The 17064-nt window shown below is 41.2% G+C and overlaps 1 protein-coding gene across 50 annotated transcripts in view; it reads left to right on the forward strand.

Moving 5' to 3' along the window:
• Positions 1-17064, forward strand: part of BBX (BBX high mobility group box domain containing) — a 201401-nt gene that overhangs the window by 64048 nt on the left and 120289 nt on the right. For all 50 annotated transcript variants that reach the window (XM_065574298.1, XM_065574435.1, XM_065574287.1 and 47 more), the window contains one exon: positions 12612-12681. The gene's annotated coding sequence lies outside the window, so the exon portion shown is untranslated. The remainder of the gene's footprint in view (positions 1-12611; positions 12682-17064) is intronic.

Here is a 17064-nt window from a genome sequence, read left to right on the forward strand (position 1 = left end):
CTAGGATTAAAAGCTAGATCAGGGTTCGGCAACCTTTCAGAAGTGACGTGCCGAGTCTTCATTTATTTACTCTAGTTTAAGGTTTTGCGTGCCAGTAATATATTTTAACGTTTTTAGAAGGTCTCTTTCTATAAGTCTATAATATATAACTAAATGATTGTTGTATGTAAAGTAAATAAGGTTTTTAAAATGTTTAAGAAGCTTCATTTAAAATTAAATTAAAATGCAGACCCTACCGGACCGGTGACCAGGACCCGGGCAGTGTGAGTACCACTGAAAATCAGCTCGCGTGCCACCTTCGGCACACGTGCCATAGGTTGCCTACCCCTGAGCTAGATCTTCTGAGTCCTAGTCAAGCGTTATCCACTAGGCCAGTGTTTCTTAACCTTTCTGATACCAGAGATTGGCTTGCTGCCTTCCTAACTGTCAGGGAGATCTCAGGGACTGGCACCAATGCACAGACCAGTCGTTGAGAAACACAGTACTAGGCAACAACTCTATCATTCTGATTTAACAGCATCTTGCACTGGTGTAAAGAACTGCGTGAGGCATTCAAGAATGAGGCCGAAGGTATGAGGCAATACTGAATCAGGCCCTTTTTCAAGCTAGCTGAGAAGAATAATCCACAAATTAATATTTCAGTCATTTTTTCCCCTAAGAACACACAGTGGCAGATGAATTTTACCTCTAGACCAGACTTAGAATTTTCAGCCCCATATATTTGTCTTGGCTGTCTTTTATTCCCCCTGAGAACAAACTTATTAATAAAATATGATAATGGGAGTTGATCTGCTCAGTACTATCCCAGGATCATAAAAAGAAGTCTGATTTATTGCTTGTTACCTCAGAATATTAAAAAAAAATGAGAACAGCTGGTGCATACAGGGTTGGGGGGGGCTCATTTAGAAAAATTCCTGTTACAAAAGAAGAAATCTGATTCGCTGATGAAGACACTGAATGTGCAAATTTCTGGATAACTGTGCTAGTGGGAAATTATTAGCCAATTTATGACTCATTCACTTTTATACAAGAACCTACAAAATCTGCTTTCAAGGGAAGCTGTTAACTTAATTGTTGCCAGTTCTTACAATTTTATTGCAAGTCTTATAACATTCGATGTCCATCTCAAAGCCTCGGCTCCTGGAATCGTGTTGTTAAGTGAGAATCTCAGATTTCATTAAAAAAAAAAAGTTTCAAACCCGAAGTATCAGAGAAAAGCTCAGGCTTAAAAAGAGAAGGCAAATAAAAAGAATCCATAATTTATTGTATTTAAAATCTCTTGATTTTTTTAAGCCCATCTCATCTTTGGAGGTCTGTTCCATGATGCTTGAATGCTTGGGATCGTCAATACTGTTATATCTATTCACTCTCTGTAATAGATTATATTATCTACTCACTCTTTTAAATAGTGTGCCTGGAGATTAAAAAATAAAAACAAACTTGTTTGTTTTAGCTGGGGGGGGTTTTCGGTGGGTCTGAGAGTAACGATACCAAACAAGCCATCATTCTCTCCTCTCTCTCTTTTCTTTCTGTGTGCACAATTGGCTGGGGCCTCTTCAGTTTCAGCTCTCTAGCTCATACAGCTAAATAGCCTCATGCAGGGCCTAGGGAAACGCATGTGCCATCAGCAGAACAGCTAACGCTGATTATGTGCAAACGTATCTCTCAACCTGGCAAAGCTTCAGTATGGGTGGGATGCAATGTATAACAAAGCCGATGCAAACAAATTATTCCTGCAGAAAACTTCAAATGCTGTGGGATTCCTTCCTTTAAAGAGCCCTTTCAACAACCACAGTTTCATTATTCTGCGTCTCTGGCGTAAATAATGTTTTTGACAATAAAGGCAAGGGGGCAGCAAATCTATATGGAGCATAAGTAACTTTGGGGCTAAAAATGTTCTTAAAATGAGTTATAGTTGAAATATATGTACTCAGATGAAAGAGACAAGTGTCTCCCTCCCATCTCTTTCAATAATTATAGGCATTTTTAGAGGTTACTTATAACAATATAGGTTCAACATATTTAGATTGCAATTGTGATATTTCAAACTGATGGTGTGCTTGTTAAAATCCTGGATTGTTGTTTGTTGATTATTGTTGCTTCACTCTTCAGAACATCTTTTTTTCAAGCAGGTGACCGCCTCACAGTTAAAGTATCAGGATGACACATTCATTTGAATAAACACTGGAAATCACAATGGCTTTTTCAAGCTTAATTGAAATTGTATTTTAGCCTCTATTTTTCTGTCTCTGTCTCCCTTCCTGTCTCCTCTGTGTTCCCTCCTCTACCTTTCCAGGTTGCTTTCCATCTCCTCCTGCTATTCGGGGCTTCTTATTGCTGAGTTGCATTTTCTGTGAGTAGGGTGACCAGATGTCCCGATTTTATAGGGACAGTCCTGATTTTTGGGTCTTTTCTTGTATAAGCTCCTATTCTCTCCCCTCCCCCCCTCCCCCCCCCCCGTCCTGATTTTTCATACTTGCTGTCTGGTCACCCTATCTGTGAGCGATCTCAGAGCTCCATCAATAATTGGATAAACTCCTCCTTTTTACTCTGTATGTAAAAAAGTTTAACTTAAAGCTTTTGATTCCCTTTTCTTTTCTGTTTCCTTACTTTTCTTTCTTTGACTATTCAGTCAGCTATCAGGTAGCGTGAGTAATGCAGCAAGGAACTGTGGTTGTGGCATTGCTTTTGAAAATGTAAAACAACTTCCTTCCCCTTTCCCTTCAGCATTGGAAGAAGTGGAGGCAGGGAAGCACTTCACGACCTCCAAACAGTGTCATAAGTCTCATGCCTTTCTCCCCAGTTTTCCTGGTAGCGCATACATGACCAGATCAACTGATTAATTTTAGTTTGCACTGAACATTTAATGCTCCTGGCATATGTTTGTCCATACAAAATGAAACTGAACTGCTGATTTCCTTGAATCTTTAGGGTAGTTCCTAGGTGAGACTGGTTTCAGAGCCACAGGAGGAGGTAGGCGAAGAGTGATGAATCACAGTAAAAAGTGAGGAAAAATTCAAACAATAAAACAATTGCATTTAATTTTTCCATACTTGAAATTCCCTAGAAACTTTTGTCAGGCTTGATATTGGATAAAATAACGTTCTACACATCAGACATAGAGTATGTACTAGGTATTTCCTAAAATGCCTGTTTCTGATCTCAATAAAACATTTCAGATAGTGTAGCATGAATTAATATCCCCCGGTTCGATGCTCTGGAGCTAGAGCTGGGCAAAATGTGTCAATTCCTGCCCTTGGGTAGGGAATGGGGATGCGTGAATGTGTTTTAAAGTTACCTTTTGTACTCCCTGTATTCTACAGGAGCCAGAGCCTCGCCAGTGCAAGTTAGAGCAGACTCAGGGCTGTTGTAATATGTGTCCTGCTTCCTGTGGGCCCTGGCTATTACCCAGGATGGCCAGGGATGCAACCCTGTGCTGTGAGTGCCCCTGGCCTCTGATTGCCAGAAGCTAGGAGTGGTGACAGGAGATGGACCAGTCAATGATTGCCTATTCTGTTCATTTCCTCTGAAGCACGTGGCATTGGCCACTATTGGAAGACAGGATATTGGGCTAGATGAACCATTGGTCTGATCTAGTATGGACGTTCTTATGGAAGAAGATGACAGCTGTAGTACTGTATGCAACAGCCACACATCCTCTCTACCCTCTCGTTCCACCTCCCATTACCTCCCCCTGACCTGCCCACTAGGCTGGGGGCTGGGAGCCAGGTTTCAGCAGAGCCCTTATGCTGGCCAGGCAGACAGGAGCTATTGTCAGTGGGCCCTTTCCACCCCCTTTTAGGTCCCATTATACTGCCAGAGCAGTTTGCCAGGGCCTGGGCTTGAGTGAGTGGCTGGAAATAAGGGAAGCATTCACCCTCATTTTTGCAGACTCTGACTCCCTTTTGATTCAGCCATGTTCACAAACCTCTTGTTTACGTCATGCGAACATCCAAGTGCGTGAAGCGTCTGCCCATAAGGATGTTTTAGGGAAGCGCATTCCAGGCCTGGTGCCAAGAATTGTTTTAATCAAGAAATGAAATTTGTTTTGTGATCTAATTAAATTTGTTTCAAGCAGAAGCTGAATTCAGCTAGAAAGATTACGTACATCTTTCATTCTGAGATTAGAAACCATAATGTGGCTCAGAGCTTCCCTTCCACCCCCCACCCTCTGTGGTAAAACCCGTGGAAGAAGCTCAAGAGATGAAAATCTCAGAGAGACTCAAGACATTCATTCTCCTCTCTGCCCCATCTGAGGAGGTAAGATTTGGGCTTCCCCTGTGGAACAGGCTGTAGGACCCTCCCCCAATCCTGGTAAATTCATGGGTTATCATGGTCATCTGTCTGAGGACCCTGTGCCTCTGCACTGGATTTGCTATACCCCATCCCCCCCAATTTCCTGATAGCTCACCTTCACTGGTACAAGACTTCCTCCTGACCACAGCTTCATTCTGATCCCTTGGAGAGTGGGAGGAGAGCTCTCCACAGAAAACATAACACACAGCTTTGACTTTTGACTAATCTCCATAGGGTTGAAAGGGGGACAACGTTGTCCCCCATCTTGGCCTTTCGAGGCTGTAGCTCGCTGCTCAACCCTCAGCATAGATTTCAGAGACTCTCTGGAGAGGCCTTACATGGTGTGGGTGGGTGGGTGAGTGGATGGATGGATGGGGAGGGAGATGTGTGTGCTTGATGTGTTACTGTTATCAATAACCAGGATATTTTCCAGCTCCGTGGCTATGTTATGGGCCTGTGTTAATTTAACTCATTAATTAACATTTTTAGTATTCTTTGGAAGATGGAAAGCTATGTGAGTATTTTTAAGAATTCATTGGACAGTGAGTGCCTTGGAGCAGAGCTTGTACTCGAGAGTTTGGAAAGCCTGGTGAGCACTACCATACATAGAAAATAATACCTTGGATCCAAGCCTTGCTACTAGGCATAGCATGTATTACAGTGAGATGTCCCACTAAGCAAATAGGGTCATTATTATTGTTTAGAGTGACACTTAAGCTCTAGGTACAAACCAGAAGTATGTGTGTGGAGCATTTTAAAAATATTACAAGTGTAGAAAAGTATTAACATCTTGTTATGGCATCTCAAGTGCAAGGAGGTTGTGTTGGGGGAGAATCTTGCAGGCGAACCTCTGTTCTTCCCTTTCCCCACTGTTCGGTCCCTGAATAAGGTCGAAGTGTAAATAGAACTTACATGTTCTGACCAGTGTGTGAGTAGTGTCCTTCTCATGCTTGCCACTGTGGCTGGTTTGTCTGGTATTATGAACGGGGCCCATTTCAATAAAGAGGAAGAAATCAGTTTCAAGTTCGTTGATAGGACAGAATGATCATCATTACTATGAACCGTGTGCTGCTTAGTCTTTTCAATTTCAGTATGAATTCTGACTCTTCCACAGCGCAGCGCTCTATTTTCCATATAGACAGGAGCTCTAGAACAGTTAACTCGAAACATTCTAGATCACAATGTACAGGCCAGCAGAGGTTCTTGTCTGTTGACTTGGATAGACTCCTCCAGAATGTAACACTTCTACGGGGATTGTGGATAGGTTTATGCTGTCTTCTATATTAATGGTGTCCATTCTGAAGCAGAGTAAGTGAGTCTTTAGAAGTCTTTTCAAGTGTAATATCTCTCTTTATTTTTATTAACGTGGTTTCCTGAAGTAGTTGCTGTTCACCCAAGAACCTTGGGGGGAGAGAGAGGGAGGGGTTAAATTCTTCTCATCAAAACAATGACAAGAATGGTTTGGCTTTCTTTTTAATAAATAATGTTGGGCCCAGATTTGTAGCTGTTGTGAATCAGGGTGGTTCCATTGAATTCACTGGGGCTGTGGTGATGTACAGTAGATGAGGATATGTATCACTGTTTTAAAAATAAGGACTGAAAAATGAGAATGTAATGCTGGCTAATAAAATGATACCTGCAGTATTTGATGATGTCTGAGTCTTCAGAAAGACACCCAGTGACTAAGTCTCCTCTTGCTCAAACCACCAATTTTATTAAAAATAAAATACAATGTTAAACTAAATCTCAGGAAATCTAAAGTTATGCTGTTTGGCTCAGACAGCAGGTGGGGAGTGAGAGGCTGCTGCTAAGCCTCCAGTCTTACAATCGGGGACATGTGTTAGTGGGGATGAGGTGATGCCCAGGCTTAAGGCCAAATGCTGCTTGTCTTACCCAGGTTTTCCCATTTACTTCAGGCAATCAGCCCCAGGTTTTCAGTGAGACTTCTTGGATGTCTAGGGTAAGCAAGATTTGGCCCATAGTGTGCTCCTGGACTGTGGGCTGACTGGAAAATCCGATGTTGGCTCTAATTGGGCTCTTTAAAATAGTAAACACCATAGGAATGTCACCAGCCTGCAAACCTTCCTCTTGAACTCTGATCTCATTACTATGACTCATGCCTTTATGGCTGCATTACTGCAACAAGCTCTCTATTGACTAACTGGAAAGCAGTTCTGTTGCCTGCAGCTGCTGCAGACCTTGGTAGCAAGACTGCTTTCTAGGGTGGCGAAAGGAATTCTGCTTGCCTGCTTTTTCCATGCTCAACTGTGCCTTTTGGGGGTGGGGATTGTGTTTGGAACGTTCTTGGAACCCAAGGACCTTGCTCAGGTTCTGACACTTCTAAGATTTCATGGTGACATGTGATGGCTGAGGGTTTGGGCTGGGCCCCTGAGGGCCTCTGCAACCCTCTCTCTGTGGAATGCTCCTCAGTTTTATGTTGAGAAATGGTACTGCTGGAGCAGTGAAAACAAGCCACAAAGCTTTATTTCTTTCCATTTGAAAAAAGTATTCTGCGTGTCGCTAGACTCCATTTTAATTCGTCTGATGGACTTATTCTTCAGTCCTTTTAATGGGCTTAAGTCTTATTTTTGAGGCCCCTGCAATACTACAGCAGTTTGAAATACATATATTTTATCTGAATCAACTCTGTTACACCAGTGTATCATCTCCTGATTTTCAAGGAATTACTCAGGATTTACACCCGGGGTAAGAGAGCAGAATCAGGCTCATTATTTTCTGTGCCTTAGTCCCTTAGAATATAAACACAATAAATGAACTAGGGTGTCCTCCATCAAGGTAGAGGGTGGGGAAAATGTAAGGGGAGGAGATGGAAGAGATGCAGGAGACGTGGTCGATGGTTGGGAAACCAGGACAAAACCCCCATTTTCCACAAAACACACTGGGATTCCCCAGAAAACCAGAGCAAGCCTGGCAACTTAAGTATTGTCAACTCCAAGCATTCAAGAATCAGGCCTCAGGAATCATGAGATGGGATTAAAATTCATGCTTTTTTGTAAAGTTGGCTTTTTATTTGCCTCCTGGTTTTTTGAGCCTTTTGGGTCATGTTTTCAATCTTCTCGCTGTAACTTTTCCAAAAGGCTTAAGGTCAGGAGATGCTTGTTGTTGAATATTCAGACTTTTCAAAAGTATGGTTCTGACTATATGAAAACCCACAGCTTTATGAATAGGCTGCTTTGGTTTGAAAATTAGCAACATCTAATGTACTGTAATAGAACCATGTAGAAAGAGTCATGCTGCTATGTAAAATACAGTGCTCTTGCTCATATTATGTCATCTGTAACAGTGGAAACTGTTTACATGATGCAAGAATGTCTACAGAGTAGCTGTGTATCTACAGTGCTTTCCATGGTGTCAAGTATCAGGGGGTAGCCGTGTTAGTCTGTATCCACAAAAACGACGATGAGTCCGGTTGCACCTTAAAGACTAACATTTATTTGGGCATAAGCTTTTGCATCTGAAGAAGTGGATTTTTTACCCACAAAAGCTTATGCCCAAATAAATCTGTTAGTCTTTAAGGTGCCACTGGACTCCTTGTTGTTTTTGTGTATCTACAGTCTTAGAAAATGTACCAGATATTAGCCAGAGGCTGAGTAAGGTGAGGGGAGACTGCATAAGTCAGATCCAGGGGCCAAGACCTAATTAGAAGCTCATTATTTCCTCTTTGTCCAGCCATCACAACAAGTCTGAAGAGACTTCTAGAACTCCTGATAGGGTGCTGCCCCTGAACTTTGCTTGGGAGACCACTTCTTTTATATCCATCTCTAGTTACGTAAGTGATGAAGTGTTCGGAGCTGGAGGCCTTCAAATATATTCAAGAGAAAAACATGCTCTTTCTCTGTTCCTTTCCCCCCATCAACCTCCATGGGTTTCTGATGCTTTTAATTTCTCCTCCAGTGAATAGCTTCTGTCTTTCTCAAGCCAGCAACAGCAGAATAAAACTAACCTGATTGTCAGTTTCACTTTGGCCTGCAAGATTCTGAACAGCAGTGTGTTTATTCTTTGCTCCAGCCTGAAAATATTCATGACCACAGCAGAGGGCACGGTAGCTGTCTCCGGACTTAGGCAGTCAGCAGTACTTTGGTTACGCTTGGTCCACGTTCAAAAAGTTATCTTTGCAAGAGCTGGAAGCTTTTTATATTATTTTTATCAAAGTTCTGATTCTGCAGGAGAGTGCCAAGTATTATTGTTAAACTACTATAATTAAACCACTATTTTTTTCTTGCAGATAAGGACTTATTTACATGCAGAGTTGTACCAGTTTAATTTAAGGTGTGATTTTTTTTTAAACCAATTTAGTTAAATCAATGCAAAAAAAAAGGGTATGTTGAGACTCTCATATGAGTTTAAGCCAGGCTTATTTCAGTCCAAGTTAGTTTTAAGCAAAACCAAAACAAGCCACCCTTAAACTGAAATAAGAGTGTCCACTCAAGGGTTTGAACTAGTTTAATTAAACTAAAGCAAGGTTGTATGTAGAGGAGGCCAGACGTTTCATTTTCCTGTCCACCATGCAGTAACTTATATGTAGATCTGCTTAGGTTTCAGTCATAAAAGAGTTGTCCCGAATCAGTTCAATGAATGAACAGATCTCCTGTAGTTGCACAACAAAAGGTATTTGTGGGTACTGTTGGGAAAACAACACGTGTTTCAAATCAGACACTGGCTGGAGTAACAAGAGCTGCCTAAATTTAGTAGGTGTTCATGTGTAGCATATTCTGCTGTTGAGCTCTAAGACAATGCAGCATATCCTGTTTTCTATGGTGGCATCTTGCAAAACATCAGTGCTATGAAAGAGCCAACTCTCATGAGCTTTTTGGCAATTTAAAGAGAATCTCTAGAAGGGGTTTGATTGTTTAGGTTCTTGTAAAAACATGCACAGTTAAATAAACTTGTAAAGCCACAAGTTCAAGAGGTCCCAGAAGCAAAGCTGTTTCTCAAGCATGTGGGGCCTAGCATTTACCCATTTTGTTGCAGAAAATAGGTCTAATGATTTTAATAAAATAATTACTAGTTATTCCATTGTACCTTTGTTTGGTCTCATACAAGAAGCAAGAACTATGTTAAAAACCTCTCTTAGACAACCACTCAAGACCAGCAAAAGTCAGTTAATTCCTTCCCCAAATACATTTTATTGGTATGAATGAGTGTGCAGGAGGCTCATAATAAAACTGTGATTTGTACAAAATGGAAAATAGTACATATATGAGAGGATTTTGTCCTCTGCAACATTGAACTTAATAAACTCTTATGCCAACAGTATTTGTATTTTTACATCCTATCTGTCTTACCCATCGCCACTGCCCCCTCACCCTGCCCCTTTTGGAGGAAAAAAGCAAACCTTCCCACCAAAAATCCTGGCTCTTCTATTAAGATGGATTTGGCCTTACTGGGTACTACCTACGATCGAGGGATGGTTCCTACACTAGGTCATTTATCAAATTCACAGGGGTCTTCAGGCATCATAAAATAAAGCTGTCAGTTTCAGTTTTCATTCTTGCCTGGGTTTTTTCTCCAGGAGCATTTGATTTCCATTGTCATAGTGCAGGTAGAAGGCCTTTATCTAGTTTGTGAGATCTGCTTTCTGTGCTTCAGAAAAGGGACAGCCTCAAACAGTTCCAGACTGACTAGGGAAGCCCTTTAAAGGCAAAGATATGCAACAGATATCTTTATGACATGCCTTACTAGTACAGTCCAGCTCTTGGGCTGGGCAATTAACAATGATCCCAGTGTGCCACCTGCATACCATATTTCATACATGCGGATTCAGATTCCTTTCTGAATGCAAAGCTGATATAACCCTAGGTATGACTTTGTCCTGAGTTTCTCTGATACCAGCTACAATGGAGATCTTAGATTACTTTTTCTACCTCATTCTAACTGTGATCACTTGTTGTCCATCAAGGGATACCCTAACAGGTTTCTCTGGCCTAAGACTTATGAAGGACCCAGTTTCGTATATAACTTGTACATGGGAGATATTCCTCCTCTGCAAAGGGCATGAACATTTAAAAAAGAAAAAAGTTGTTACTTAACAGAGACCGCTTTCTAGTAAAGGAGGAGGAGAATTATATTTAAAACATTTGGGAATACTTTGGAACAATTTCTAAGACGTGCAGTTGCTTAATAAAGATGGTCTCTAGTACAGGCTTTACTGTGATTTCTGTTCTCTGTTTATCCCATTAGGAGGTCTTAGCATTCTACATGTTATCCTACCAATAAGTAGATGAGAACTTTAGAATGCATGCTCTTAGAGCCAGGGTCTGGGTCTTCCTGTGTATGGAAAAAGTTTATAGCACGTGTGGTGTACAATTGCTTTCTGAATAATAAATAATTACATCCTACATGAGAAAAAGATGAATTAAAGAGATTGTAAATGTATGCTGTTAACAGCACCCCGACCGTATTTTTTTTCCAATCTCTTAGTATTACAGGAAACACCTATGATTATTACAATTGACAGAGATTGGTCTCTAGTTCTTGTTTGTTTGCTTTATGTACATTTGACAGCACTCTGTGAATAATCATGAACACTGTTTCCTTTATATAGTGAGTCAGTTTCCCCTGCTTCTAAGAGTCTTACAGGTAGTGAAAGGGGAGCGAGAAATCTTCTTTTTTTTTTTTTTTTTTAAAGAAACTGATTGTAAACCACTAATATAGGCAGTGGGACTCAGGGACACGTGTGTAATATCGTATTAACTCTGAGAGCTCCAGCTGGGAGTGCCCCTTCAAAAAGCACTTGGATTTTATGGACTCTTGACTACTGTTGGAATGAAGACCATAAAAGTACCTAAGAAAAGGGAACCTGTGCAGATGATTAACTATCCCAAATACTTTGCGAGGATTAACCTTTTAGCTGGATGTACTTCACTGCACCTGTGTGCTGATGTCATCCTTTGACATCAATTTAATGTTCAGGCTTGCCTGATGCAGTCACTTTCTGCAGGTGCATGCTGCCTGAATGTACTGGGAAAATTTAGCAGCAGTTAATGCAGTTAACATAAGGCAATATTCTGAGGTGTGGTAAAAGCACTTTCCAAGGCAGCTTGAGTGAGGAGCTATCCAATGCCACTCATTCGCAGTGAATTTCCTGTAAGCCTTGCTACAGAGTGATTTGACTTCAGGTTTTGTCGTCATTGTCATTTGTAGTTGAGAGAATTTCACTCTGAGGATTTAATGACCTGTCATGTACCCTTGATCATTTTGATTATTATTTGAGTGCCATTGGGGTGCAAGAGAGTCTGTTTGGTATTCCTGGCTGGTATTTGAAGACTTCTATTTGCTTCAGTTGTTTTTCAATTGTCAGGGGATCAGGCTGAATGTTCTAGGCATAGGCATTACCCAACTCGGTGGCTGGTTATGGGAAAATAGTTCTCTGATTGCCAATAGCCAGTCTGGAAAGTATAGTACTGATTGTAGGGATAAGTGCTAGCATCACCTCATTTCAAACTGTGATTTGGAGGTTCTTTTAAAACTGCCTAGATTCAGCTTATGCTGCAAAGACAAGAGAAGTTTTTAATTGCTTTGGAGAAAATTAAGTGGGGAAAAATATATCGCAGTTGAGGAAACCCAAGCTAAGGCAAGAACTGAATTATGATGCCATAAAAAACAATGACAAATATGTCACTACAAGGGGAAAATTGCAGACTATCTTTCTCTGCTGAAGAATAGCTCTTTATTTGTAGCGGGTGCTTTGTAAACAGGTGTTTTCTCTGATCAGAGATGCTTTGGTGTTGGCAATTTCATTTGTGTGAGCTTCAATTTGACTTCTGTGTTGTTTGTGCACGTCTTCAATTTGTCTTTTGCTGATAGCAGTGTAGTTTACAGTAAACATTTATACTTTTTATATAGTATCTTCCATTCAAGGATCAGAAAGCACTTTACATACAGAATACACTTCATAAAACTCTTTCTCATCTCCTTTTTTCATGATCCATGTCAAACTTAACTTCTCAGTAAGTGAATGTGGTAAATACACAATGGAAGACCTTTTAATGACCAACAGAAATGGGGAAAGGAGCTGATCCCTTTTTTTGCTTCTTCATGCTGTAAAAAGAAATGGACTCCCCCCTCCAGTTTTAGAAATATCAAATCTTGTTTTACCTGTTTTTGTTGGAGAATTGCAGCAGGAGTTTTCTCTGCCCTCAATTTTTTGTGGCAGAAGTGTTAAATCTTTCATAATGAACTATTGTCCTGAGTGGGTATTAGGAATTGAGAGTTAAATAGGTGATAATGTAAACAAAAATCAAAGGTTTTTTAAATAGTCTGACTAAAATCCCTTCCTCTTTTTGCTTCCTTAGGTTTCAGTCTCTTGTGATGTCATAATCCTACTAGTTCTCCAGGCTGCCGAGACACTTCACCCAGCAGCAGGTAAGACAAGTCGTAATAGGCCAGGCACCTCAGCTGGTGTCAGCATGACTCTAGTGTAGTCAATGGAATTATCCCAGTTTGCCTCAGCTGAGAGTCTGTCTCATTATTCCTACTGTGTGTAGTTTCAAACAAACAAAAACTATTTCCAGACCTTCTTTATTCATAATCAGGAAACAAAAATAACAAATCCTAATATTGAACAGCAACTTTAAGGTAATTAGATGGCAGCAGGCTAATAATGTATGGTAATGGGTCACAATCCTCTTTTCTGATACGCGATGCAAGTATGTTATTTAGAGACACGGAAATTCATTGCTTCCTTCCATTTTTGTGGTCATTCAGATTTTTCATCAGCTTTACCTATTTGGCTAGGTCCACACTACCCGCCCGATTCGACGGGTAGAGATCGATCTTCTGGGATCGATTTATCGCGTCTCATCTGGACGCGATAAATCGATCCCAGAAGCGCTCCCCCGTCAACTGCGGAACTCCTGCTCGCCGAGAGGAGGAAGCGCTGTCGACGGGGGAGCTTGCCTGCGCCGCGTGGACCCGCAGTAAGTAAACTTAGTTTGATCTAGGAAACGTAGACTTCAGCTACGCTATTCTAGTAGCTGAAGTTGCATTTCCTAGATCGATCCCCCACCCCAGTGTGGACCAGCCCTTCATGTAATTACTTGGAGTTTCTGCAATGCTATCCTCAGTTGTTTTGATTTTTCTTCCTGTCTCAAAGAAAAATACGAAAGTGTGGCATGTGGGTTTTGCTAATTTGTTTATTTTTGGTTTGGTGTCTTGGTTTTGAATTTTGAGCTTTTTTTTTTTTTTTTGGCCATTACGTGTGTGTACTATTTTGATTTTAGTATCTGGCCTGTCCGGTGGAATTGGTGAATACAAGGTGACTTTAGGAGCAAGGACCATTTCCTGTGATTTAATTTTGTCCCACTAGGGGAAGAATCTACAATGAAGAAGATCGATTTGATACTCTGAGTTGGTGGCAAAATGTTTGATTTATCTTATTTTAGATTTTGAGAGAGGCAAACTGAGATACTTAATAATGAGATACTTTATACTAGCACCAACTGAGTGACATCTAGAACCAACTCTTATAAACCCTTTGCTTTTAATTGTGGGCAGATTCATTTAATCTGGGGCAAATGGAAGAAGCAAAGAACCATAGGGCGTAAAGATGTTTATTAGATGAAAGAAGAACAGGAGGACTTGTGGCACCAGTCCTCCTGTTCTTCTTTTTGCGGATACAGACTAACACGGCTGCTACTCTGAAACTGTTTATTAGATGTTCGTTCAGCTCTTTCCCTGATCCCCAAAAGGGTTAATAATTAACGCCAGGACAAATGTTGGAAATACCTGCAATGACATTGTACTAAGGAACAAATTCATAAGGATGGAGACTGTCTTCAGGCTCATCCTCACTTTAGGATTCCTAATGTAGCTGAGTGAAAATAAATCCTTTTAAGTCTCACCACACAAAGGATTTCCAACTTAGAATAAAATATAGTCTGAGAAAAATGGAGTCAAACAAGTTGCTTAGGGTCCACCTACTTAAGACTGCCTGTCTCCCTGTACCATACTGCTGCAGTCAGCAGAGGTGCTTATGTTGGATTCCCCGTGATTTAATAGAAAAGAGGTCAGTGGTAGAACATCCTCTGTAAGGAACCCTGAGTTGTGGAACAGGCGTCTGCTTTGGTCCTGAGCATTACACTGGTCTACAATTTTTGAGAAGTCGTCTGCTTCAGAGATAAAATGTGCTATTTATTATGTATTTTGATGTGCTAAATTCAAATATGACAATTAAAACAACTGGCTACTGTTTCTAAGATATTTAAGTTTTTACATTTTATGTCTATGTATATTGTGTAGATAGAGTTTTAATCATAAATTGTAAACCTAGGTCTTTTCATGTGTTTATGGTTGCTTTACATGATAATATTTCACCTGTCCTGTTTATGTAACACTTTAAAAATCAGCAAAAGGGTTATATAAATAAAATGTATTAGGAAACAAAAGGCAAAAAACTATTATGTACATAGTTTAGTCCTATTCAGTGTCTACTCGGCGCTTCTTGGCTTGTCTCTTGTATTCATTAAATGGAGCATCTCTTGTCACTGTCCAGCAATAGTCTGCAAGCATTGATGGGCTCCATTTGCCCTGATAGCGTTTCTCCATTGTTGCAATGTCCTGATGAAATCGCTCGCCGTGCTCGTCGCTCACTGCTCCGCAGTTCGGTGGAAAAAAATCTAGATGAGAGTGCAAAAAATGTATCTTTGGTGACATGTTGCAACCAAGGCTTTTGTATGCCTTGAGGAGGTTTTCCACCAACAACCTGTAGTTGTCTGCCTTGTTGTTTCCGAGAAAATTTATTGCCACTAACTGGAAGGCTTTCCATGCCGTCTTTTCCTTGCCACGCAGTGCATGGTCAAATGCATCATTTCGAAGAAGTTCACGAATCTGAGGACCAACAAAGACACCTTCCTTTATCTTAGCTTCACTTAACCTTGGAAATTTTCCACGGAGGTACTTGAAAGCTGCTTGTGTTTTGTCAATGGCCTTGACAAAGTTCTTCATCAGACCCAGCTTGATGTGTAAGGGTGGTAACAAAATCTTCCTTGATTCAACAAGTGGTGGATGCTGAACACTTTTCCTCCCAGGCTCCAATGACTGTCGGAGTGGCCAATCTTTCTTGATGTAGTGGGAATCTCTTGCACGACTATCCCATTCGCAGAGAAAACAGCAGTACTTTGTGTATCCAGTCTGCAGACCAAACAAGAGAGCAACAACCTTCAAATCACCACAAAGTTGCCACTGATGTTGGTCATAGTTTATGCACCTCAAAAGTTGTTTCATGTTGTCATAGGTTTCCTTCATATGGACTGCATGACCAACTGGAATTGATGGCAAAACATTGCCATTATGCAGTAAAACAGCTTTAAGACTCATCTTCGATGAATCAATGAACAGTCTGCACTCATCTGGATCGTGAATGATGTTGAGGGCTGCCATCACACCATCGATGTTGTTGCAGGCTACAAGATCACCTTCCATGAAGAAGAATGGGACAAGATCCTTTTGACGGTCACGGAACATGGAAACCCTAACATCACCTGCCAGAAGATTCCACTGCTGTAAACTGGAGCCCAACAGCTCTGCCTTACTCTTGGGTAGTTCCAAATCCCTGACAAGGTCATTCAGTTCACCTTGTGTTATGAGGTGTGGTTCAGAGGAGGAGGATGGGAGAAAATGTGGGTTCTGTGACATTGATGGTTCAGGACCAGAAGTTTCATCCTCTTCCTCTTCCTTGTCTGACTCAAGTGAGAATGATTCTGGTGCATCAGGAACCGGCAGTCCTTCTCCGTGGGGTACTGGGCGTATAGCTGATGGAATGTTTGGATAATGCACAGTCCACTTTTTCTTCTTTGACACACCCAGAATTAGTAAAGTTTGACTGCATTTATTTCAGAAGTATTTTGGCTGTAGAGCAGTGTTAAGGGACTGGTGTTCTCCAGAGCATTTTGTAAGGCCCATCATGTTCCCCTGGGTGTTTTGAAGATGGTGGATTATGTTGGGAGTGATTATTTATGGGGGATGGGAGTTTGCATGAGTGAAAGAGCTACTGTTTGGGCTGTGTTGGGATAGGGATTTGTTGGAGTTTTTCTTGTTTTTTTGCTGCCATGTTTTGTTTATTAGGTGATATTGTTGTTTTAATAATGCCAAAGGCACCCAGAGTAACAAATTGTAGGAGAGAGAGAATCATTTTGTATCATTATATACTGAAATAAATAAAATAAAATAAAAATGTTACCAAAAGATGTTGAATACTTCAAGGCTCCACAGACTAAGTGTCTCTGTATAATTACTTGAAATATTAAGACCTAAAAAGAACATTGTGTCATTCATATACAGTAACTCCTCACTTAAAGTCATCCCGATGAATGTTGTTTCGTTATGACGTCGCTGATCTATTAGAGAACATGCTCGTTTAAAGTTGTGCAACGCTCCCTTATAATGTTGTTTGGCAGCCGCCTGCTTTGTCCACTGCTTGCAGGAAGAGCAGCCCGTTGGAGCGAGCTGGTGAGGGCTTGGAACCAGGGTGAACCAGCAGCTCCTCTCTCAGCTCCCCTAAGTTCCCTGTGCAGTAGCCGCCCAGCAGGCTATCAATTGCCCAGCAATTCAGCTGTCCCTCCCCACACTGCAGTGTGCTGCTCCTTCCCTCTGCCTTGGAGCTGCTCCCAGGAGCCTCCTGCTTGCTATGCAGAGGGAGGGGAAAGAGGGGTGCTAATGTCAGGGTGTTCACCCCTCTCCCTGCTTCTGCCCCCCACTCCTGACAGGGCTCAGGATGGAGGGAGCTTGCTGGCAGCAGCTGCTATCTCA

This window comes from Chrysemys picta, chromosome 1 (genome assembly GCF_011386835.1).
Source record: "Chrysemys picta bellii isolate R12L10 chromosome 1, ASM1138683v2, whole genome shotgun sequence".
NCBI lineage: Eukaryota > Metazoa > Chordata > Testudines > Emydidae > Chrysemys > Chrysemys picta.